Source organism: Carettochelys insculpta, chromosome 7, assembly GCF_033958435.1.
Source record: "Carettochelys insculpta isolate YL-2023 chromosome 7, ASM3395843v1, whole genome shotgun sequence".
Classification (NCBI taxonomy): Eukaryota; Metazoa; Chordata; order Testudines; family Carettochelyidae; genus Carettochelys; species Carettochelys insculpta.
Genome location: NC_134143.1, coordinates 76,043,124 through 76,066,797, shown reverse-complemented (window position 1 = coordinate 76,066,797; position 23,674 = coordinate 76,043,124). Strand labels below are relative to the sequence as shown.

The 23,674-nt window shown below is 53.7% G+C and overlaps 1 protein-coding gene across 5 annotated transcripts in view; it reads left to right on the top strand.

Annotated features, from left to right (window-relative positions):
• Window positions 1–206: 206 nt before the first annotated feature.
• DNMBP (dynamin binding protein) overlaps window positions 207–23,674 on the top strand; it is a 135,235-nt gene continuing 111,767 nt past the window's right edge. For 4 of the 5 annotated variants that reach the window (XM_074999383.1, XM_074999382.1, XM_074999384.1 and 1 more), the window contains exon 1: window positions 207–314. The gene's annotated coding sequence lies outside the window, so the exon portion shown is untranslated. Of the gene's footprint in view, window positions 315–16,078; window positions 16,104–23,674 lie in introns of those variants that run through there. The other variant, XM_074999381.1, reaches the window with a different exon arrangement.

The following is a 23,674-nucleotide window of genomic DNA, read 5'->3' as shown; positions in this document are numbered from 1 at the left end:
CCCAGGGGGTTTCCCTGGGCGCCGCACCCCGCGCCTGGTGCTGGGGGTGGCTCCGGGAGGGGTGTCCGCTGCCGGCCGCACGGGCAATTGGGGGCCGAAACGTCCCCGCACAGCGCCAGGCCCACGCGTCGCGGGGCCCGGCCGGAGTCCCGGTTCCGCGGGGCGGGGCGGGGCGGGGCTGAGCCGAGCCGAGCCGAGCGGGGCCGGGCCAGGCCGGTGACTCGCCGGGCCGGGGCGGGGGGGGCTGGGTCCGGCGCGGCGGCGGCCGCGGGACGTGGAGCGGCTGGAGCGGCGGCGGCCAGGCCGGGGAGCAGGTAGGAACCGGGGAGCGGCCGGGAGGAGCCGCCAGCTGGCGGAGACGGGCCTGCCGGGGCCTCCGGCCTAGAGCCGCCGGGACCCGCCGCTGCCTCCCGCGGGCCGAAACCGGCCTTGGGCCCCCCGACGCCCCCATTGTCCTCAGTTCTCCGGGCCCCCCGCCCGGCCCCCCAGGGACACCCCCGTCCCCCAGCTCCCCGAGTCTCCCCAGTCCCCCCAGGGACACCCCCGCCTCCCAGCGGCCCGAGTCCCCCCAGCCTCCCCAAGGACACCCCGAGTCCCACCAGCCCCCCCAGGGAAACCCCAAGTTCCCTAGCGCCCCGAGTCCCCTCAGCCCCCCCAGGGACGCCCCGAGTCCAACCAGCCCCCCCAGGGAAACCCCAAGTTCCCTAGCGCCCCGAGTCCCCTCAGCCCCCCCAGGGACGTCCCGAGTCCCCCCAGGGCCGCCCCGCCCCCTAGCACCCAAGTCCCCCCAGCTTCCTAGTGATGGCCCGAGTCCCCCCCCAGCCCTCCAGTGACACCCGGCCTCCCAGCGGCCCGAGTCCCCCCTCCCCAGCTCCCTAGGGGCACCCTGCCTCCCAGCTACCTGAGTACCCCCTCCCCAGCTCCCTAGGGACACCCCGCCTCCCAGCGACCCCAGTCCCCGGCCTCAGTCCCCCAGAGACACCCCGCCTCCCAGCGGCCCGAGTCTCCCCCCAGCCCCCCAGGGACACCTCACCTCCCAGCGGCCCGAGTCCCCCCCCAGTCCCCCAGGGACACCCTGCCTCCCAGTGGCCTGAGTCCTCTCCAGCCCCCCAGAGACACCCCGCCTACCAGTGCCCCAAGTCCCCTCCCCCCGAATCACCCCATGCCTCCCATCACCCCCTGTCCTGGCACTCTGATTCCCCTCATTTCCCCCCAGCGACATACCATGTCTCCCATCACCCCCTGTCCTCACACTCTGACCCCACCTCATATCCCCCTAGAGACACCCCATGCCTCCCATCACCCCCTGTCCTGGTGCCCTGAGCTTCCCATAGCCACCCAGAGACACACCAAGTCTTCCCTTACTCCCTGTCCCAGCACTCGGAGCCTCTCCTCAGCTCCCCAGACACCTCCCACTTCCTCCTGTCCCGCCAGCACCATGTCCCAGCGCCTCTGTCCTCTGGGGATCCTGCAGGGAGACTCCCATTGTACCTAGCACTCAAAGTTCCCCACCATTCCGTGCTGACACTCTCGACCCTCCTGGCCCCCCAAGCCCTCCATGGTGCCCAAGACCCAATTTCCCCCCGTCCTCCCTGCACCCCATGTACCCGCCATGGGAGATGGCTCCCAGCGTGCTCTGTCCCAGTGCCCTCAGCTCCCACAGGCTCACTATGTCTCCTGGCACCCCTGCCCTGACATCCTTTCTGTCTTGATCCCCTCACACTCTCCCAGGGCGCCCCTGGGGCTGGCCATTGCGCCCAGCACTCCCCCTTAGCCCCCCGACATCCACGTTTGCCCAGGACCTAGAGGCCACTTCTGAACCTGCTGCTGCCCTCGTACTGCTCCCTGACGCTCAGACTGTCCATCACTCTCCTCATCGCTTCTCTGCCCTGAGACCCCTCAATACCTGTTATCACCCCGTAACCCCATCTATTGCACCCCAAACACCTGCTGTTCCTCCTCTGCTGTATCATCTCCTATTGCCGCAAACCCCACCCTTCCTCTTCACTGCCCCCTGCCTGTCAACACCCTCCCTTGTTCTCTGCCCCAAAACCCTGTCCCCTAACGTCTTCCAGCAGCCCTCACTGCCCCATACATCCCCCACTCCCCTTCCTGCCCTGCTTCCTCTTCCTTCTCTGCTCTAGTGCCCACGACACTGCACAATCCCAGTGGGTTCCCCAGTGCCAACACTCCACATCTGTCCTCTGCTCCAGCACCCCTCCTTGCTTCCCCCCACAGAGCTTCCACCTCACCTCTGCCCCTAACAGCTCCATTCCCTGCTTCCCCCCACAGAGCTTCCACCTGCCCTTTACCCCAACAGCCCCATTCCCTGCTTCCCCCACAGGGCTGCCAACTCACCTCTGCCCCTAACAGTCCCATTCCCTGCATCCCCCACAGAGCTCCCACCTCACCTCTGCCCCTAACAGCTCCATTCCCTGCATCCCCTACAGAGCTCCCAACTCACCTCTGCCCCAACAGCCCCATTCCCTGCGTCTTACACAGAGCTCCCACCTCACCTCTCCCCCAACAGCCCCATTCCCTGCTTCCTCCACAGAGCTCCCACCTCACCTCTGCCCCTAACAGCTCCATTCCCTGCATCCCCTACAGAGCTCCCAACTCACCTCTGCCCCAACAGCCCCATTCCCTGCGTCTTACACAGAGCTCCCACCTCACCTCTCCCCCAACAGCCCCATTCCCTGCTTCCTCCACAGAGCTCCCAACTCAGCTCTGCCCCAACAGCCCCATTCCCTGCTTCCTCCACAGAGCTCCCAACTCACCTCTGCCCCAACAGCCCCATTCCCTGCTTCCTCCACAGAGCTCCCACCTCACCTCTGCCCCAACAGCCCCATTCCCTGCATCCCCCACAGAGCTCCCACCTCACCTCTGCCCCAACAGCCCCATTCCCTGCGTCTTACACAGAGCTCCCACCTCACCTCTCCCCCAACAGCCCCATTCCCTGCTTCCTCCACAGAGCTCCCACCTCACCTCTGCCCCCAACAGCTCCATTCCCTGCATCCTCTACAGAGCTCCCACCTCACCTCTCCCCCAACAGCCCCATTCCCTGCTTCCTCCACAGAGCTCCCAACTCAGCTCTGCCCCAACAGCCCCATTCCCTGCTTCCTCCACAGAGCTCCCAACTCACCTCTGCCCCAACAGCCCCATTCCCTGCTTCCTCCACAGAGCTCCCAACTCACCTCTGCCCCAACAGCCCCATTCCCTGCATCCCCCACAGAGCTCCCAACTCACCTCTGCCCCAACAGCCCCATTCCCTGCGTCTTACACAGAGCTCCCACCTGCCCTTTACCCCAACAGCCCCATTCCCTGCTTCCCCCACAGAGCTCCCACCTCACCTCTCCCCCAACAGCCCCATTCCCTGCTTCCTCCACAGAGCTCCCAACTCACCTCTGCCCCAACAGCCCCATTCCCTGCTTCCTCCACAGAGCTCCCACCTCACCTCTGCCCCAACAGCCCCATTCCCTGCATCCGCCACAGAGCTCCCAACTCACCTCTGCCCCAACAGCCCCATTCCCTGCTTCCCCCACAGAGCTCCCAACTCACCTCTGCCCCAACAGCTCCATTCCCTGCATCTGCCACAGAGCTCCCACCTCACCTCTGCCCCTAACAGCTCCATTCACAGCTTCCCCCACAGAGCTCCCACCTCACCTCTGCCCCAACAGCTCCATTCCCTGCATCCCCCACAGAGCTCCCACCTCACCTCTGCCCCTAGCAGCCCCATTCCCTGCGTCCCCCACAGAGCTCCCACCTGCCCTTTACCCCAACAGCTCCATTCCCTGCATCCCCCACAGAGCTCCCAACTCACCTCTGCCCCAACAGCCCCATTCCCTGCATCCTCCACAGAGCTCCCAACTCAGCTCTGCCCCTAACAGCCCCATTCCCTGCTTCCTCCACAGAGCTCCCAACTCAGCTCTGCCCCTAACAGCCCCATTCCCTGCTTCCTCCACAGAGCTCCCAACTCACCTCTGCCCCAACAGCCCCATTCTCTGCTTCCCCCACAGAGCTCCCAACTCAGCTCTGCCCCAACAGCTCCATTCCCTGCATCCCCCACAGAGCTCCCACCTCACCTCTGCCCCAACAGCCCCATTCCCTGCGTCCTACACAGAGCTCCCACCTGCCATTTACCCCAACAGCCCCATTCCCTGCATCCCCCACAGAGCTCCCAACTCACCTCTGCCCCAACAGCCCCATTCCCTGCATCCTCCACAGAGCTCCCAACTCAGCTCTGCCCCTAACAGCCCCATTCCCTGCTTCCTCCACAGAGCTCCCAACTCAGCTCTGCCCCAACAGACCCATTCCCTGCTTCCTCCACAGAGCTCCCAACTCACCTCTGCCCCAACAGCCCCATTCTCTGCTTCCTCCACAGAGCTCCCAACTCAACTCTGCCCCAACACCTCCATTCCCTGCATCCCCTACAGAGCTCCCACCTCACCTCTGCCCCAACAGCCCCATTCCCTGCATCCCCCACAGAGCTCCCACCTGCCATTTACCCCAACAGCCCCATTCCCTGCTTCCCCCACAGAGCTCCTGTGATGGGGTTTAGGGGTCCCCCTGCACTGCACCCCGTCTGCTGGCAGGATTGACTCTCACTTAGCAGGTACAACAGAAGGTTTATTAGGCAACAGATGCCCAGTTTCTTACACAAGCGACAGCACAGCAGCCAGAGACAGTCCTTCCAACCCGTCCTGGGGAGAAGACCCCGAGGGGTGCCCCTCTGGGGTGTAGCTTTCCCCCTTCTTAGGCTGGCTGCCTTTCAGCTTCTCTTTCCCCCGCTTCCTAACTGCCGCCCCCGATTTAAAACCCAGCTTGGCTCCTCCCTCCTCTTTGTTCAGGGCAGAGGTGTTACCTGCCAGTTGTAGCCCCAGGGTCATCCTTAGCCACTGGGAGCTGCTGCTTCCCTCTCACATCCAGCCTGACTCACACATGCACTCCCCCCACTCCATCACATCTCTTCCCCCTTCCAGAGCGAACTGAGCGGGGTCACTTAGCCAGTGACCTGGGGAAGTTCGGGGCCCTCCCTGCGTGACAGGGCATCGGCTATGGTGTTGTTGTTCCCCTTCACATGGACCACCTCCATGTCGTAGTCCTGCAGGAGCAGACTCCACTGCAGGAGCTTGGCGTTGGCCCCTTTTATGTGATGCAGCCAGGTCAGGGGTGAGTGATCGGTGTACACGGTGAAACGCCGTCCAAACAGGTACGGCTGCAGCTTTCCCAGCGCCCACACCATGGCCAGACATTCCTATTTTATGGCTGCGTAGTTCTGCTCCCGGGGCAGCAGCTTTTTACTCAGGTACACGATGGGCTGTTTTTCCCCCTTGTTATTTACCTGCATTAGCACCGCCCCCAGCCCCACATCTGAGGTATTAGTGAACACCAGGAAGGGTTTGTTGAAGTTTGGATTTGCCAGCACTGGGGCCCTGACCAGAGCCTCCTTTAGCGCGCAGAGGGCCTCTTGGCACTGCTTGGTTTAGACCACCTTGTTAGGCTTTTCCTTTTTACACAGCTCCGTGAGGGGGGCTGTGATGGAGCTAAAGTGGGGCACAAACCTCCGGTAGTACCCCGCCATCCCAATGAAGGCCTGGACCTGTTTTTTAGTTTGGGGTGTGGGCCAATCTCTGACAGCCTCCACTTTAGCTGGCTCTGGCTTTAAGCAGCCGCTGCCCACCTTGTGGCCCAGGTAGGTCACCTCAGCCATTTCCACCTTGCACTTCCCTGCCTTGATAGTTAGACCAGCCTTTTGGAGTTGGTTTAGCACCTGCTTGACTTGGGACACATGGTCCTCCCATGTCTGGCTGAAGATGCAAATGTCGTCCATGTACGCCAGGGCAAAGCTCTCCATCCCTTTCAGTAGCTGGTCCACCAGATGCTGGAAGGTAGCGGGTGCCCCCTTGAGGCCAAAGGGCAGGACCAGGAACTTGTAGAGCCCCACAGGGGTGATGAAAGCCGACTTGAGCCAGGCATGTTTGTTTAATGGCACTTGCCAGTACCCCTTGGTGAGGTTTATGGTGGTGAGGTAACGGGCTCTCCTCAGCTTGTTTAAAAGGTTATCAGGCCTGGGCATGGGGTAGGCGTTCAATATAGTGATGGCGTTAAGCTTGCGATAGTCCACACAAAACCGAACAGACCCATTTTTTTTAGGGACTAACACCACGGGAGAGGCCCAGGGGCTGGACGAGGGTTGGCTCACCCCCAGAGCCAGCATGTTTTTAACCTCCTGCTTTATGTTTTGAGCCGTCTTTCCTGTGACTTTGAATGGCACACACTTGATAGGGGCATGGGTGCCTGTCTCTATTTGGTGGACAGCTAGGTTAGTGCATCCTGGTCTGTTAGAGAACAGCTGTTGATGCGAATGCAGCACCTCCTCGATCTTCGTTTGCTGGGCAGGGGTTAGCTGGTTTAAGAGGGGAATAGACTCCAGCAAGGAGCTGGCTTCAGCCCTTGTGAGTAAATCCACCAAGGGATCATCCCCCTGCCCCTCCCAGTGCCTGCACACGGCCAGCACCAAGTTCTTTTTGTTTCGGTAAGGTTTCATCATGTTTACATGATAGACCCGGTGGCTGTGGGCCTGGTTTGACAGTTTCACCACATGATTTACGTTATTTAGCTGTTTGATGACCTTGAAGGGCCCATCCCAGGCCGCTTGCAGCTTGTTCCGCCGCACAGGTACAAGGACCATGACTTGGTCCCTGGTGGCATAGGCTCGGGCCCTGGCGTTACGGTTATATCAGAACTTTTGCTTCCTTTGGGCCATGGAGAGGTTCTCCCTGGCCAGGCCCATGAGCTCGGTGAGTTTTTCCTGGAAGGACAGTACATACTGTACCACTGACTCCCCTTCAGGAGAGGCCGTCCCCTCCCACTCTTTTTTGAGCAAGTTCAAAGGTCCCCGTACCCTCCTTTCATACAGCAGCTCAAACGGGGAGAACCCCGTGGATTCCTGGGGCACCTCCCTGTATGCAAACAGCAGGTGGGGTAAGTACTTGTCCCAGTGATGGGAATATTGATTTATGAAGGTTCTCAGCATCTGCTTCAGAGTCCCATTGAACCTCTCCACCAGTCCATTGGTCTGCGGGTGGTAGGCTGTGGCCCAGGTGTGCTGGACCCCACACTTGACCCACAAGCTTTGCAGTAGGGCTGACATGAAGTTGGACCCCTGATTTGTGAGGACCTCTTTGGGGAACCCCACTCTGCTGAAAATGGACAGCAGTGCATTCGCCACGGTGTCAGCGTTGATAGAGGTCAAGGCCACTGCTTCTGGGTATCGCGTGGCAAAATCTACCACTACCAAAATATATTTCTTCCCCGAACGCATTGCCTTGCTGAAGGGTCCCACTATGTCTATAGCCACTTTTTGGAAAGGCTTCTTTATGATAGGCAGTGGCCTCAGGGGAGCTTTCCCCTTGTCCCGGGTCTTTCCCACCCTCTGGCAGGCAATACAGACGGACAGCTGCAAAGATCCCAGGCCAAAAAAAGTTTTGTAACAACCTTTTCCTGGTGCGGTGGATTCCCTGGTGTCCTGCAAGCGGGATATCATGGGCTAGGTACAGTAGCCTGCGCCGGTACTTTTGGGGAACCACCAGTTGCCTTTGGACCTTCCATGGCTCCGCTTTGCGTTTGGTAGCCCATTCCCGGTACAGGAATCCCTTTTCCCACAGGAATCTTTTCCTGCAGCCCTCCCCTAGCTGTGGAGCTTGGCTGAGACTGACCAGTTCCCTCAGCTTCTGCAAGGAGGGGTTTCTCTGCTGCTTTGCCTGAAATTTTTTGGCTGGGGCAGGGGCGGATGCTACTTCCCCATCCCTGTCTGGCTCCAGCACCCCTGGCCTGTGAGATCTGGGTTTTGGGGGCCCCCTTTCTCTCAGGGTTGGCCCCTGTGTCTCCAGTGACTTTGGCTGGGCTTGTACCCCTGAATCTGGGGAGCATACCCCTTGTTTTCTTTGACTACAGGTCAGGACCAGGGCATGAGGGCGTTCACCTTGCCAGGTCTCCAGGTTAGCCCCCATCAGTACATTCGCCGGCAAATGGCTGTGCACGCCCACTTCCTTGGGGCCTTCCTTCTTCCCCCATTTCAGGTGCACCCTTGCCATGGTTACCTTGAAAGGGGTCCCATCAATTTCTGTTATCGTCAGGTGGGAATTGGGTATCATGCAACCCGGTGCCACCACCCCGGGTTGGGCCAGCGTCACATCAGCGCCTGTGTCCCAGAACCCCGTGACCTTTTTCCCGTCTACCTTGAGGTGTTTGAGACGCTTGCTCCACAGAGGTAGTGCCGCCCCCACTCTGTAAACTGACCTCTGAGCATTTGGTCCCCCTGAGGAGCTGGTCTGTGGGGCGGACTCGGCCCAATCCGAGTGCCTATTGTCAGCACCACCCGCCTTGGCCGCCAGCCTCTTTGGCTTCTGGGACTCCACCCAGTTGACTCCACGACCCCCCGGCCTGCTCAACCTGTTTGGGAGCTTGGGGCATTGGGCTGCTTTATGCCCCTTTCACCCACAGCGATAACAGCCTGGGTCTTGTTGTGTCCCTCGGGCCGGCTGCTCTGTCCGGGCTCTGTTTGGCTCTCTGGGGGGTAGGTGGCTGGCCCCTCTTTCCTGGGCTCGCCCAAGAGGTGGTCCCCTCTGTCGTACAGTCAGGGACCGTTCCCTCTGAGATTCTCGGTCTCTCCGGGACTCCCTCTCCCACCAGGACTCCCTTTTTTCCCGGGGCTTACTTTCTTTATGGGGCTTACTTTCAAACCTGGCCTGGCTGTTTGTGAAGTCATTTGCCAGTTTCCCTGCATTGTGTGAATCCCCTGGCTTCCGGTCCACGAGCCACACCCTCAGGTCAGGTGCGCACATCTCGTAGAATCGCTCCACGACCGCCAGCTCGATCAGGTCCTCTACGGACTGGACTCCCATTCCGAACGCCCACTTCTGGTAGTATTGCTTCAGGCGGGCGGTTGTATCTACATGGGTTTTCTCTGGCCTCTTTTGCGCCTCCTGGAACTTCTTTTTGTACATCTCCGGAGTCATCCCGAACTTATGCAGCAGGGCCTGTTTGAACCGTTCATAGTCCCCAGGCTGCAGCCCCTCCAGCTGGCTGAGCACCGCTGCGGCCTTCTGGCCCAGCAAGGGGGTGAGGTGCCGGAGCCACTCATCTGGGGGAACCTCATGCAACTCACAGGCTTGCTCAAAGGCGGTAAGGAACTCATCCATGTCCCCTGGGTCCTGACACTGGGCCAGCACATGCGTTTCCAAGTGACTGGCCACCCCAAGCCGTCTGGCCCTCTCCCTGCTTACCGCAGCTGGGGCCTCTTGGCGTCTCGCCTCTGCCATGGCCCGCTTGTGCTCCCGCTCTCGCTCTCTTTCCTCCTGCTGTCTCTCTTGTAGCTGGCACTCGTGCTCACGTTCTCTGTCACGTTCCTGGCGCTTGTGCTCACGCTCTCTTTCTCGTTCCTGGCGCTCGTGCTCACGCTCTCTTTCCCATTCCTGGTGCTCCAGTTCCTTTAATCTCGCCTCGAGCTCCATCCGTCGCAGCTTTGCGGCGGGGGACTCTGCCCGCGATGGACCACCGCTAGCTGAGCGTGACCTGGCGGGCACCACGTCTGTCTGACGGCATCGAGCCCCTGCTCCTGTCGGAGAATCCGAAACGCTTCCCAAGGCTGACCGGCCACTTTTTGCTGGGACAGGCTCTGCCCCCCCGGATCGGTCACTCTCTTCCAGCTGGGCAGTCAGCTGGGCCTTGGTCGCCTTCCCCACGGTCAGGCCCCTCTCTCTGCACAGCCCCGCTAGCTCTGCCTTCAGGAGTCGAGTATAATCCATCTCCCTGCTGCCTCCTGGGGTATCCACTCACCAGCAGCAGCTGCAGGAATTGCTCTGCTCCCCCTCTGGCTCTTGTGAGGCTCCTTCTTTCTCTTGTGCTCAGACAGCCACTGCTGGGAGCTCATCCGTGGGTGCAGTGCATCCCACTTCTGACACCAGTGTGATGGGGTTCAGGGTCCCCCTGCACTGCACCCCGTCTGCTGGCAGGATTGACTCTCACTTAGCAGGTACAACAGAAGGTTTATTAGGCAACAGATGCCCAGTTTCTTACAGAAGCGACAGCACAGCAGCCAGAGACAGTCCTTCCAACCCGTCCTGGGGAGAAGACCCCGAGGGGTGCCCCTCTGGGGTGTAGCTTTCCCCCTTCTTAGGCTGGCTGCCTACCAGCTCCTCTTTCCCCCGCTTCCTAACTGCCGTCCCCGATTCAAAACCCAGCTTGGCTCCTCCCTCCTCTTTGTTCAGGGCAGAGGTGTTACCTGCCAGTTGTAGCCCCAGGGTCATCCTTAGCCACTGGGAGCCGCTGCTTGCCTCTCACATCCAGCCTGACTCACGCATGCACTCCCCCCACTCCATCACAGCTCCCACCTCATCTCTGCCCCAACAGCCCCATTCCCTGCATCCCCCACAGAGCTCCCACCTCACCTCTGCCCCCAACAGCCCCATTCCCTGCATCCGCCACAGAGCTCCCACCTCACCTCTACCCCAACAGCCCCATTCCCTGCATCCCCCACAGAGCTCCCAACTCACCTCTGCCCCAACAGCCCCATTCCCTGCATCCCCCACAGAGCTCCCACCTCACCTCTGCCCCAACAGCCCCATTCCCTGCATCCCCCGCAGAGCTCCCACCTCACCTCTGCCCCCAACAGCTCCATTCCCTGCATCCCCCGCAGAGCTCCCACCTCACCTCTGCCCCAACAGCCCCATTCCCTGCATCCGCCACAGAGCTCCCACCTCACCTCTGCCCCAACAGCCCCATTCCCTGCATCCCCTACAGAGCTCCCACCTCACCTCTGCCCCAACAGCTCCATTCCCTGCATCCCCCGCAGAGCTCCCAACTCACCTCTGCCCCAACAGCCCCATTCCCTGCATCCCCTACAGAGCTCCCAACTCACCTCTGCCCCAACAGCCCCATTCCCTGCGTCCTACACAGAGCTCCCAACTCACCTCTGCCCCAACAGCCCCATTCCCTGCGTCCTACACAGAGCTCCCACCTGCCCTCTACCCCAACAGCCCCATTCCCTGCATCCCCCACAGAGCTCCCACCTCACCTCTGCCCCAACAGCTCCATTCCCTGCATCCCCCGCAGAGCTCCCAACTCACCTCTGCCCCAACAGCCCCATTCCCTGCATCCCCTACAGAGCTCCCAACTCACCTCTGCCCCAACAGCCCCATTCCCTGCGTCCTACACAGAGCTCCCAACTCACCTCTGCCCCAACAGCCCCATTCCCTGCGTCCTACACAGAGCTCCCACCTGCCCTCTACCCCAACAGCCCCATTCCCTGCATCCCCCGCAGAGCTCCCAACTCACCTCTGCCCCAACAGCCCCATTCCCTGCATCCCCCACAGAGCTCCCACCTCACCTCTGCCCCAACAGCTCCATTCCCTGCATCCCCCACAGAGCTCCCACCTCACCTCTGCCCCAACAGCCCCATTCCCTGCATCCCCCGCAGAGCTCCCACCTCACCTCTGCCCCAACAGCTCCATTCCCTGCATCCGCCACAGAGCTCCCACCTCACCTCTGCCCCAACAGCTCCATTCCCTGCATCTGCCACAGAGCTCCCAACTCACCTCTGCCCCAACAGCCCCATTCCCTGCATCCCCCGCAGAGCTCCCACCTCACCTCTGCCCCCAACAGCCCCATTCCCTGCATCCGCCACAGAGCTCCCACCTCACCTCTGCCCCAACAGCCCCATTCCCTGCATCCCCCACAGAGCTCCCAACTCCCCTCTGCCCCCAACAGCCCCATTCCCTGCATCCCCCACAGAGCTCCCACCTCACCTCTGCCCCCAACAGCCCCATTCCCTGCATCCCCCACAGAGCTCCCACCTCACCTCTGCCCCAACAGCTCCATTCCCTGCATCCCCCGCAGAGCTCCCACCTGCCCTCTACCCCAACAGCCCCATTCCCTGCATCCGCCACAGAGCTCCCAACTCACCTCTGCCCCCAACAGCCCCATTCCCTGCATCCCCCGCAGAGCTCCCAACTCACCTCTGCCCCAACAGCCCCATTCCCTGCATCCCCCGCAGAGCTCCCACCTCACCTCTGCCCCAACAGCTCCATTCCCTGCATCCCCCGCAGAGCTCCCACCTGCCCTCTACCCCAACAGCCCCATTCCCTGCATCCCCCACAGAGCTCCCAACTCACCTCTGCCCCAACAGCTCCATTCCCTGCATCCCCCGCAGAGCTCCCACCTCACCTCTGCCCCAACAGCCCCATTCCCTGCTTCCCCCACAGGGCTGCCAACTCACCTCTGCCCCTAACAGCCCCATTCCCTGCATCCAACTTGATTCCTCCTGACACCCCAGTTTCCTCCCTCTGCCCCCACATCCTCATTTCTCTGCTCCCTATAGGAAGCATCCATTCCATCCCCGTTTGCCTTCGTCTTCCTGCTTTCCCTGTGCCTCTGCTCCTCAGGACATCTCCATCCCCTACCTCTGGCACCTCTTTTTTCTCTCTGCATTCTCCTGATACCTGCTCCCCCTGCTCTACCCATGAAACCTCCTGCTCCTCGCAACATGGTCTTTCCTGCTCTGTGCATGGGGCCCTGCTCCCCGATCTCTGTGCTCTTTGCCCAACGCCCCTGTCCTTCTCCACCATTGTCTGTTATCCTTACTGTGCTGTATCCCACTCTACAGTTCTCAAGAAAACTTGTTTGGCCTGAACACTGTGTTTTGCCAAAGCGTGAATGGTCTGGCCCCCATGCACGTGGTGTGGAACTGTGTCGGGCTGTTGCCTAGCGCAAGGGCGCTCTCTGTGTTTGAAATGTGCCAGGATAGCATCGTGCATTGGGTGGAGTGAAAAGTTGCAGGAAGAGTGGGCTGTGTCAAGCTGTGATCAATGCTGTGGCCAGCACCACACTGAAGTACATCACATCACGTCACGTGTTGGACTGCAGAGTGTGCTGCTGCTTCCATAGTGTTGCTAAAAATTACAGTGTGGGATCCTGATTTAGGATAGGTTGTAGGTCTTTAATGATGCGTTGCAGTGGTTTGAGTTGGGGGCCATAGGTAATTACCAGTTTTGTTCTGTTATTGGCTTTTTTGGCCCTGTCTTGGAGTACTTGGTTTCTGGGTATTCATCTGGCCCTGTCAGTCTGTTTTATTTACATCACCTGAGCTACGTCTACACGTGAAGCCTACATCGAAGTAGTCTGTTTCGATGTGGAGACATCGAAATAGGCTATTTCGATGAATAACGTCTACACGTCCTCCAGGGCTGGCAACGTCGATGTTCAACATCGACGTTGCGCAGCACCACATTGAAATAGGCGCAGCGAGCGAACGTCTACACACCAAAGTAGCACACATCAAATAAGGGTGCCAGGCACAGCTGCAGACAGGGTCACAGGGCGGACTCAACAGCCAGCCGCTCCCTTAAAGGGCCCCTCCCAGACACACTTGCACTAAACAGCACAAGATCCACAGAGCCGACAACTGGTTGCAGACCCTGTGCATGCAGCATGGACCCCCAGCTGCAGTAGCAGCAGCCAGAAGCCCTGGGCTAAGGGCTGCTGCACACGGTGACCATAGATCCTCGCAGGGGCTGGAGAGAGAGCATCTCTCAACCCCTCAGCTGATGGCCGCCATGGAGGACCCCACAATTTCGATGTTGCGGGACGTGCAACGACTACACATTCCCTACTTCGATGTTGAACGTCGAAGTAGGGCGCTATTCCCATCCCCTCATGGGGTTAGCGACTTCGACGTCTCGCCGCCTAACGTCGATGTTAATATCGAAATAGCGCCCAACACGTGTAGCCGTGATGGGCGCTATTTCGAAGTTAGTGCCGCTACTTCGAAGTAGCGTGCACATGTAGACACGGCTCTGGTGGGTAATTCAGGTGTTTGAATATTTGGTAGAGATCTTGTAGTTTTTGGTCTCTGTCAGTAGGATCAGAGCAAATGTGATTGTACCTAAGGGCTTGACTGTAAACAATGGATCTAGTTATGTGTGCAGGATCGAAGCTAGAAGCATTTGGGTGAGCATAGTGGTCCATGGGTTTCCGGTAGGGTGTGGTACTGATCTGGCCATCAGTGATTTGTACTGTAGTGTCCAGGAAATGTATCTCTCTCATGGAGTAATCCAGGCATAAGTAGTTGGTGGGATGCAGATTTTTAAAGTCACTACGGTATTCTTCTAGAGTCTCTTTACCATGGGTCTAAATGATAAAGATGTCCTTGATGTATCGTAACTAAAGGAGGGGTACTACGGGATGAGAGCTGAGGAATTGTTCCAAGTCAGCCATAAATATATTAGCATATTGTGGGGCCATGTGGGCGCCCATAGCAGTACCACTAATCTGGAGGTATAAATTGCCCCCAAATTGGAAATAATTGTGTGTGAGATCAAAGTTACAGAGGTCAGACACCAGACTGGCTTTGGTAACGTCAGGGATGATATTCCTGATTGCTTCATGTGGAATATTAGTGTAGAGAAGCTCTACATCCATGATGGCAAGGATGGTGTTGTCAGGAAGGTTTCCGATGTTTTGTAATTTCCTCAAGAAGTCAGTGGTATCTCAGAGATAGCTGGGAGAGGTGGTGGCATAGGGTTTGAGGAGGGAGTCTACATAACAGGATAGTCCAGTAGTAAGGGTGCCAGTACCCGAAATGATAGGGCATCTGGGGTTTTCAGGTTTGTGGATCCTGTACTTTTGACCATTACAGCATCTCAGGGCAATGAGTTCAACTAGATAACTGCATTTGTTGTGGAAAAAGTATTTCTTCTTGTTGTATTAAATCTGCTACCTATTAATTTGATTGGGTGACCCCTGCTTTTTGTACTGTGGGAAAGGGTAAATAAGATATCTCTAGTCACCTAGTGTCCACACCATTCATGATTATAGAGACTTGTTCCCCCTTCAGTTATCTTTTTTCTAAGGTAAATGGGCCTAAAATTTTTAGCCTCTGCTCCTTTACAAGCTCTTCCATGCTGTTGATCATCTCTGTTGTTCTTCTCCGAACCTTGTTCAATTTCATTTGACTTTACGTTTTCTTTTATGTGTAGCTTTGTTAATAGTTAACAGTCCGTTAGTCTTTTTGACCCCCTGCTGCTCACAGATCTGAAGTTGTCAGAAAATTATCCAGAATGACTCCAGGATCTCTTACTTGACTGGTAACAGCTAATTTAGACCCTATCATTATGTACGTGTAGTTGGAGTTCGTTGTTTCCAGTGTGCATTACTTAGAACTTATCTATGTGGAATTTCATCTGCCATTTTGTTTTCCAATTGCCTAGGTTTGTGAGATATCTTTCTAACTCTTGGCTCAGTCCAAAGGTTACTCCAGTCCTGAATAATACTGTATCATTTGCAAGCTCATCTCATCACAGTTTAGCCCCCTTTTTCAGGCCATCACTGATATCTTGAACAGCACTAGTCCCAGTACAAATCCTTAGGGAACCCTGGTGTTATCCTTTGTTTCCTGTCTTTTCAACCAGTTACTGATCCATGAGAGAATCTTCCCCATTGTCCCGTAACTATTTAGTGTTCCTAAGAGCTCTCACTGAGGTACATTACTGGAGGGCTTCTGAAGATCCAAGTTTACTATATCATCTGGATCACCATTAGCCGCATGCTTGTTGACATCTCAGAGAATTCGAATAGATTGGTGAGGCATTGTTTTCCTTTACAAAAGTTGTGTTGATTCTTTAACAACAAATTATGTTTATCTATGTATTGATAAGTGTGTACTTTGCAGGTTGAACCTCTCTCATTCAGCACCCTTTGGACCTGACCAGTGCTGTACAAGAGAATTTGCCGGACAACGGGAAGTAAATATTTTCTAGCACATTATCAACACTTCCAGTGCTTACTGGGCTCTTAGAAGACATTTAAGTAACATCACAGAACCCTGAGAGCCAGGACTGGTTTCTGTAAACACACTTTATGGGACTACCAAAACAAAAAGCAGTCAAGTAGCACTTTAAAGACTAGCAAAATGGTTTATTAGGTGAGCTTTCGTGGGACAGACCCACTTCTTCAGACCATAGCCAGACCAGAACAGACTCAATATTTAAGGCACAGAGAACCAAAAACAGTAAGCAAGGAGGACAAATCAGAAAAAGATAATCAAGGTGAGCAAATCAGAGGGTGGAGGGGTTGGGGGGAAGGTCAAGAATTAGATTGAGCCAAGTATGCAGACAAGCCCCTATAGTGACTCAGAAAGTTCCCACTTGGCCACACCCATGATAAGTGGTTGTCTAACTAAAATCATGCTGGATTACAGAGTTTGCCTTGATGAGAGAGTTCTAGATTAGAGAGGTTCAACCTGTAGATTGTGTCTATTAATTTAACTTGTACTGATGTTAAAATTGCATCCTGTAATTGCCAGGATCATCTCTGGAGTGCTTTTAAATAACTCATTATCTGACTTCCAGGCATCTGGTCAGATCACTTGTTTCAGTGATAGTTTATATACTAGTGTTAATAAATCTGCAATTTCATATCTGATCTCTTTCTTAACTCTTGGGTGTTTACCATGTGATCCTGATGATATGTTACTGCTTAATTTATCAATTTGTTCTAAAGTATTTTCCACTGACATATCAATGTGGAACAGTACTGCAGATCTGTCACCCAAAAATAATAAGCTCTGATGTAGGTATATCCCACACCCTCTGCAGTGAAGACCAATGCAAAGAATTTGTTTAGCTTCTTTGAAATGGCCTTGTCTGTCTATTTGGCAGACGTCCTGCTTCTTGTGTACTTAAAAAATTCTTACAGTTAATGTTTGCATCTTTACCATGTTGCACCTCCAATTCTTTCTTTACCTGTTGTCTCATATTTTTGTGCTTAGTCTGCTAGCATTTTAATAGTAACAAAGAGGTAGCTGTGTTAGTGAAGTGGGTCTGTCCCATGAAAGCTCCATCACTGAATAAATCATTTTGTTAGTCTTTAAACTGCTGGAGTTTGTGTATCTTCTTATGCACACTAGGATTTTACCTCCATATTTTAAAGGATACCTTTCTGCCTTTAATCAGAGGGGTAGCCGTGTTGGTCTGGATCTGCAAAAGCAGTGAGGGGTCCTGTGGCACCTTATAGACTAACAGAAATGTATGAGCATCTGACGAAGCGGGTCGTTGCCCATGAAGGCTTATGCTCATGCATTTCTGTTAGTCTATAAAGTGCCACAGGACCCCTCGTTGTTTTTTGCCTTTGATGATCTCCATTACTTTGCTGCCTAGATAAGGTGGCATTCTTTTGGTCTTCATATTGTTTTTTCTGATTTGGACTATATATTTGGTCTTAGCCACTCATGATGTTTTTAAATAGCCCCAGTGCTTGCTGGCATTTGATCCATATGACAACTCCTTTTAACATCCATCTAATAAGGATCCTCAGTTTTCTGGTAGTTCGCCTTTTTAAAGAGACATGTTACTGCAGTGTGGGTATTACCCCCCTGTACCAGGATGTGACATTTAATGACACTATGGTCATTATTATGGAGCTATTAAATAATCACTGGTGCATCTGTGATATGGATGCAGCAGAAAGGGGAGGAGAACCTGAAGCCATTAGAGTGTGTGCTTGGTGGGGGTTAGTAGGAAGACGTGAGTCCCATAGCTGCAGTTTCTGAGTGAATCCTGGCTCTGTTGAAGTTAATGGCAAAATTCCCATTGCCTTCAGTGGGGTCAGGATGTCACTAGTGTCCCTTGTAAGTTGAGTGCTTGAGTAGCCTTCCCAGAGAGATTCAGATGCTGCCCACCTGATTAACAGAGCATGGATGGAAAAAATTAGAGAAGGAACATTGGATGTCACTTTCCAACTGTCTAATGGTCACAACTCCCAGGGGACATGGAGCACTGACTGCACAGTTAATACCCATCTTAGTTTGTTAGGGAGACTGGAATTGGGATTGCCATTAGATGGAAGCTCTGATTGAATGCTATGGTTTGCCAGATTTGCCTGTGCCACTGGTAGAGCTGTGTCACACGCTGGATATTGGCAGAGTAAATTCAGGGTGCTTGGGGGGAACGCAGGTATGAGGATGGTGTCGGAAGTAATGAAGCAGTCAAACAGGCAGGATATTGTTTGTAGAGCTAATAGCAGAGGCCTTATTTTAAAACCTTGCCTCTCTGATGATGACAATCACTCATTGCTGAGTATGATTATCTTCCATGGGAGATGTGGATCCTCACATGGCTGATGAGGCCTGTCCTTGAACAGCAGCAAGTGCTACTGCAGTGAGGACAGACATTTCCAGGTATGGCAGGAGGCTGTTGACTATGACTGGAAGCCAGTCTCTCCTTCCTTCTGTGCCACGTGTCCTCCTCAGCTTGTCAACAGGCAAATTCAAAATGCAGGGGACCGTTGTGTATTACTTCTGTCCGTTTTGAGTGATCCGGGGTGAGTGTCTCCCGAGTGTCAGTGTCAATACTGCACTTCTTCAAGTTACCCTTCAGCAAGTTCTTAGAACACTTAACGTTGGCCTCCTGTATTGCGGTGCCCTTCTTTCAGCTGAGAGAACAGCACCTCTTTTGGGAGACAATGGTCTGGCATCTGGACAATGTTAGGAGTCCAATGGAGCCGCTGATGGATGATCATGTCCACAACTTGCTGCCCAGAGACGTACACATATCAGTGTCCTCAGTTGTGCCCACAATGAAGGGAGACTGGATTGAGCAACGTCCAAGTCCATGACTCCTGCTTTATGCAGTATTGTCACTGTTACTCCCTCTGCAGCATGACCCCTTCCTTGGGAATCCTACAGGCAGATGGCCCAGCTGTCAGGGAAAGCCATTAATGCTGCAGAGTTCTGCCTTTATAATTCCTGCACAAAGCTGTCTTGGCAGGTGGTCATCCTACCAAGGGATTTCAACCCTCTGGGGCATGTCCTCGCAAGGAGTAGCCGCAAGCATGGTGCACAAGCTGTGGCACTGTAGATGTAGCCCACGACTGGGAATGGACTCCAGCCCAAGGAGCACAGTGTGCACAGCTGTTTTTAGGGCTTAAGTGGGAGCAACCCTGGGATTAGCTGCCATGGGCTGCAGGGATGTTTCCATGTGATCTCAGGTCCAGTGGCCAAGGGGTTGTTCAGACATAAAGCAGCAGGAAGGACCTGTAGCTTGTGGTGCTTAGTGTTGTCCTAATGGCTTCTGTGAGAAAATAACACTAGGGAGAGTCAAGGGCAGCGCAGCGGCTCCTAACTGTATAAGCCCAGGGGCAGGGTATCCTTGTGATACAAACATTGAACAATGGTGTTCTGCTGGTCAGTAATTAGGGCCTGACCCTCTAATGAGCAGTAACACTAAGCCTGAGGCCTCTGAGTTCACCAGTAGGTTTTGGTGCTGTGTGCATCCTACAGGGAGCTGATACCTTGTTTGCATTTGGCTGAGGGAACAGGTGGACATCCCCCCATTCAGGTGAGAGGCCTGGTGCAGGCTTCACCTTGTGGGTGTATTTCAGCTAATATTCTTATTCAAACTCCTCTCTTGAGCAGGGCAGCCTAGGCTCATGGATAGTGAGGGACAGCAGCTTACAAGGTGCCACACTGATCAGCTCTTGAGTGGGTGCCTCACAACTTCTGCTGTCCCCAGGCACCTCTGGCACCAGCTGTCTCTGCTGCAGTCTGTGTGACAGAGTGAGGCCAAAGCTGAAGCATTATTCTTCACATGCTCCGACCTCTCTTTCGCAACTCCTCCTCTGCAGTGCCTGACATCTACCACTGTTCCCTTGACTTGTTACTGCTTCTAGTTCTGCCCCTTGCCTCTGTAGTGTCTAAGTGTCTGCTAGTCTGTCATTAATCAATGTAACTGACATCCGTCATGCAAGCTGTGCAATGTTTCCATGGTTTTCTGCTGTTTTCCTGCTGAAAAGGACCTCCCTCCTGCCCTCCTCCCCCCATTACCACTCCTTTTCTCTCCTTAGCTTCTGTTAAAGTCTCTCTCTTTACCCTCTGACAGAGGTGGGGGAAGATAGCAGCTGCCTGACATAATTCTCCTCAGCACAGTCACTTGGTATGAAAGGTCCAACCTCATTCCATCTGCTCCTTCTTAGTTCCCTGTTCCCATTGTGCTGTGTGTCCCATTTCAACTTCTTGTCTGCATTTTCAAGGCAGACATTGCAAGTATCTCTGAGCTGGCTTCTGTTGGTGTCCCCTTCCCGTGCCTCTCCTTGCTTCCCCCATTGCCTGTGCCAGTTGTCTTGTTTTTGTTTTTTTTTTCCCCTCCAGTGCACCTTGTAAACATCTTAAGATTTTTCTGTCATCAAATTCAAATCTCTACTATAAGCCAGTTTGCAAAAGGGAGCCTGTTTGCAGTTTAATTACAGGTGAACTTCAAAAGGCTTGGTACAGACTGGCCTGGGGCTCCTGTGTGATGGGGAGCACCCCAAAGGAGTTTTGGTCTCATTTATTTTTTTCCAGCCTTTTTTAACCATAGAAATTTTATGAATTTAAAGACATACGGCTTTGCTGGAAGACCAGGGGGAGGGCTTGGAGGTATTTTGTTGAGCTTTTTGTGCCTTAATTGACAGGGTAAAAAAAAACAAACAAAAAAAGACTAGTCTAGAAATTTGTTTCTTCCTGCAGTTTTTCCTCTGTTGTTACGTGATGTCATCATGTATAAAAGCTACCCTGTCACCACAGAATACTCCAGTCTAGACAGGACCTTAAGAACTGGAAAAACAAACAGAATTTTGCTGCATTTATTTTTGCAGAGCCTTTCTGGCCCTTTTCTCTCTCATGAAGGGGAAAAAATGGCAGAAAGTTCAGGTTTTTTTTCCCTTTGCAAGTTACTGTTGAAACAAGTAGGGTTAATCGTCATGCTTTGTTGGAAGGGGTGGATTATGATTTCTCTCTGTAGTTTGGCTGGGATCCCTCTGTCTCTGACGCGTTCAAGGTTGAATTGGATCTAGCACATGCAGTTCAGAGAGTTAGATTTTGTATAATATTATTATGGTAAAATATTTGTTCACATTTGCATAGGAAACACTTAGAAATGCCTTTGTCTTGGATGTTTTCCCAATAGCTTCAGTCCCCTTACCACCAGGGCCCCCACAAACTGCAAGCTTTTGTGTGTGTCTTTCTCCCTCACATGTCTCTGGGAGAGGCCACTGTTTAAACCTGTGGTGGGCAACTTGCAACCCATGGGCTATATGTGGCCCACTGGTGTTACACCTGCTCCACGCAGTCCCTGATCTGTGCCCCTCTCCACTGCACCTCTTGTGCACTGGAGCCCCCCACTTCGTACTCCTCCTGCTCCCTTCAGCACTTTTGGAGGAGCTGTGAATCGCCTGATTTGGGCTCTGTCCCTGCTCCTCTGCCCCACCGCCCCAGGCTGCAAATCAGCTGTTCATTGCACTCCAGCCCTGTGAGGGAGAGGGAGGAGCATGGATGGAGCGAGATCAAAAGTGCTGGGAGGGAGGGGGAGAAGTAAGAAGCGTAGGGCTGCAGTGTCCTGGTGTGAGAGAGGCACGTGAATACCCAGGGTTGTTGTCACAAACAATGCGTAAGAGTAAGAGGCTCGGTAACATCTGTAGCTCTGGGTAGCAATTCTACCTCTTGTGGTCCAGTAACGGCTGCAGGGAGCTTGCAGTCTGAGGCTAGGCAGAGCAGCTGGAGAGAGTATGGAATAGGACTCATGCCAAAGTGGGGTCTAAGATTCCAGAGCTGGAGTCTGGTTTCAAAGAACTGACAATACGTTGACCTGGGTACAAAGGGCTTGGGGGAGGCCTTGTTGAAATGGGATTTTTTGGTTAAAAGTCAAAAATAAAGCTCTCCCTCTGTTAAGAAATCTGTTCTAATTTTCCTGATTCTTTCTGGGTTAAAGTCAGATTTTTTTCCCATTAAGAGAAGGCTGGTTCCTCCCTGGGCACTATTGGAGAGGGACTCAGAATGCATATGTTGCATAGCGAAAATCAGACTTTCTCATGCAAGGCAAGCATGCCCACTGGAAATCTCTGCCTGCTCATTCGCTCTCTTTTTGTGACTCATTTTCTCAGACTGCCCCATTCTCTTCTGACAACTCTTGCTGCCACGCAGACTGTATTCAGCTCTAGCAGTGCCATCCCTCAGTGACAAGCAGGTGACTACAATATAAAGCTGGATGAGTGCCCTGCCAGTTTGGTTTCTAACATAAGGCTGCTATTGCTGTGACACCCATCTGTTAAGATGCCTGTCTTATCTGAGCTTTTGGGTTAATTGACTTGTAACACTCAAAGATACCACATTCCAGTGCAGTGGCACCAAGAGGTGCCACAGGCCTGGGGGCTGTCAGAAGGGGTGGGGTCAAGGGCAGAAGGTCAGGACAGTCAGCCCTGCCCCTTTCCCTCCCGAGGTGCCCACAAAACAGCACAGAGCACTCCGTGGTGTTTCACAGAAGCCTGGAGCTCCAAGTCCCTTTAAAATGCCTGGCCGTGGCCCCTTCCTCTCCCAACCAGTCAGCGGGCCTGTTCTAGGGACTCCGATATTTTGATCAGCCTCCAAATGATCCCTTTACATATCTGCCTTGTCTCTTCCAGCAAAAAACAGGCTAGACAAGACCCATCTTTCCAATATACAAAAAAAAACAACCTGTGCTAATTTTATCCACATCCACCCCAAAGAGGGTAAAAAGGGCACAAACTCATTTCACCATTGCTTGTCATAAGAACGGCCACACTGGCTCAACCCAAAAGTCCATCTAGCCCAGTGTCCTGTCTTCCAGCAGTTACCAGTGTCTGATGCCCTAGAGGTAGTGATCAAAACAGGTAATTACCAAAGCGATCCCTCTCCTGACATCCGTTTCCAACCTCTGACAAACAGAGGCCAGGGACACCATTCCTACCTATACTGGCTAATATCCATTGATAGACCTAACCTCCAGGACTTTATCTAGTTCTTTTTTTAACCCTATTAAAGCTTTGGTCTTTGCAACATCCTTTGGCAAGGAGTTCTGCAGGCCTACTATGCTCTGCGTGAAGAAAAACTTCGTTAGTTTTAAACCTGCTCCCATTAATTTCATTTGGTGACCCCCTAGTTCTTTTGTTATGAGAACAAGTAAATAACTTTTCCTTGTTCACTTTTTCCACACTAGTCATGATTTTATAGGCTTCTATCACATTCCATCTTAGTCTCCTTTTTTTTAAGCCGAAAAGTCCCAGTCTTTTTAATCTTTCTTCATATGGCACCATTCCAAACCCATTGTCATTTATTGCCCTTTTCTGAACCTTTTCCAATGCCAATATCTCTTTTTTGAGATGAGGCGACCACATTTGTGTGCAACATTCAAGATGTGGGCATACTATGGATTTATACAGAGGCAGTAAGATATGCTCTGTCTTATTCTCTGTCCCTTTTTTTTAATGTTTTGTAGCATTGCCTTTTTGAATGCTGCAGCATATTTAGTGGATGTTTTCAGAGAACTATCCACAATGACTCTTAAGATCTCTCTCAAGTGGTTGTAGCTAAATTAGATCCCATCATTTTGTATGTAAAGTTGGGATTATTTTTTCCAGTGTACGTTACTTTACATTTATCAACATTAAAATTCATTTGCCATTTTGTTGCTCAGTCACTTAGTTTTGTGAGATCTTTTTGAAGCTCTTCATGGTCTTCTTTGTTTTCAACTATTCTGAACAGTAGTATCAGCAAATTTTGCCGCTTCTCCAAATCATTTATAAATAGGTTGAATAGGATTGGTCCCAGTACAACCCCTTGGGGACACCA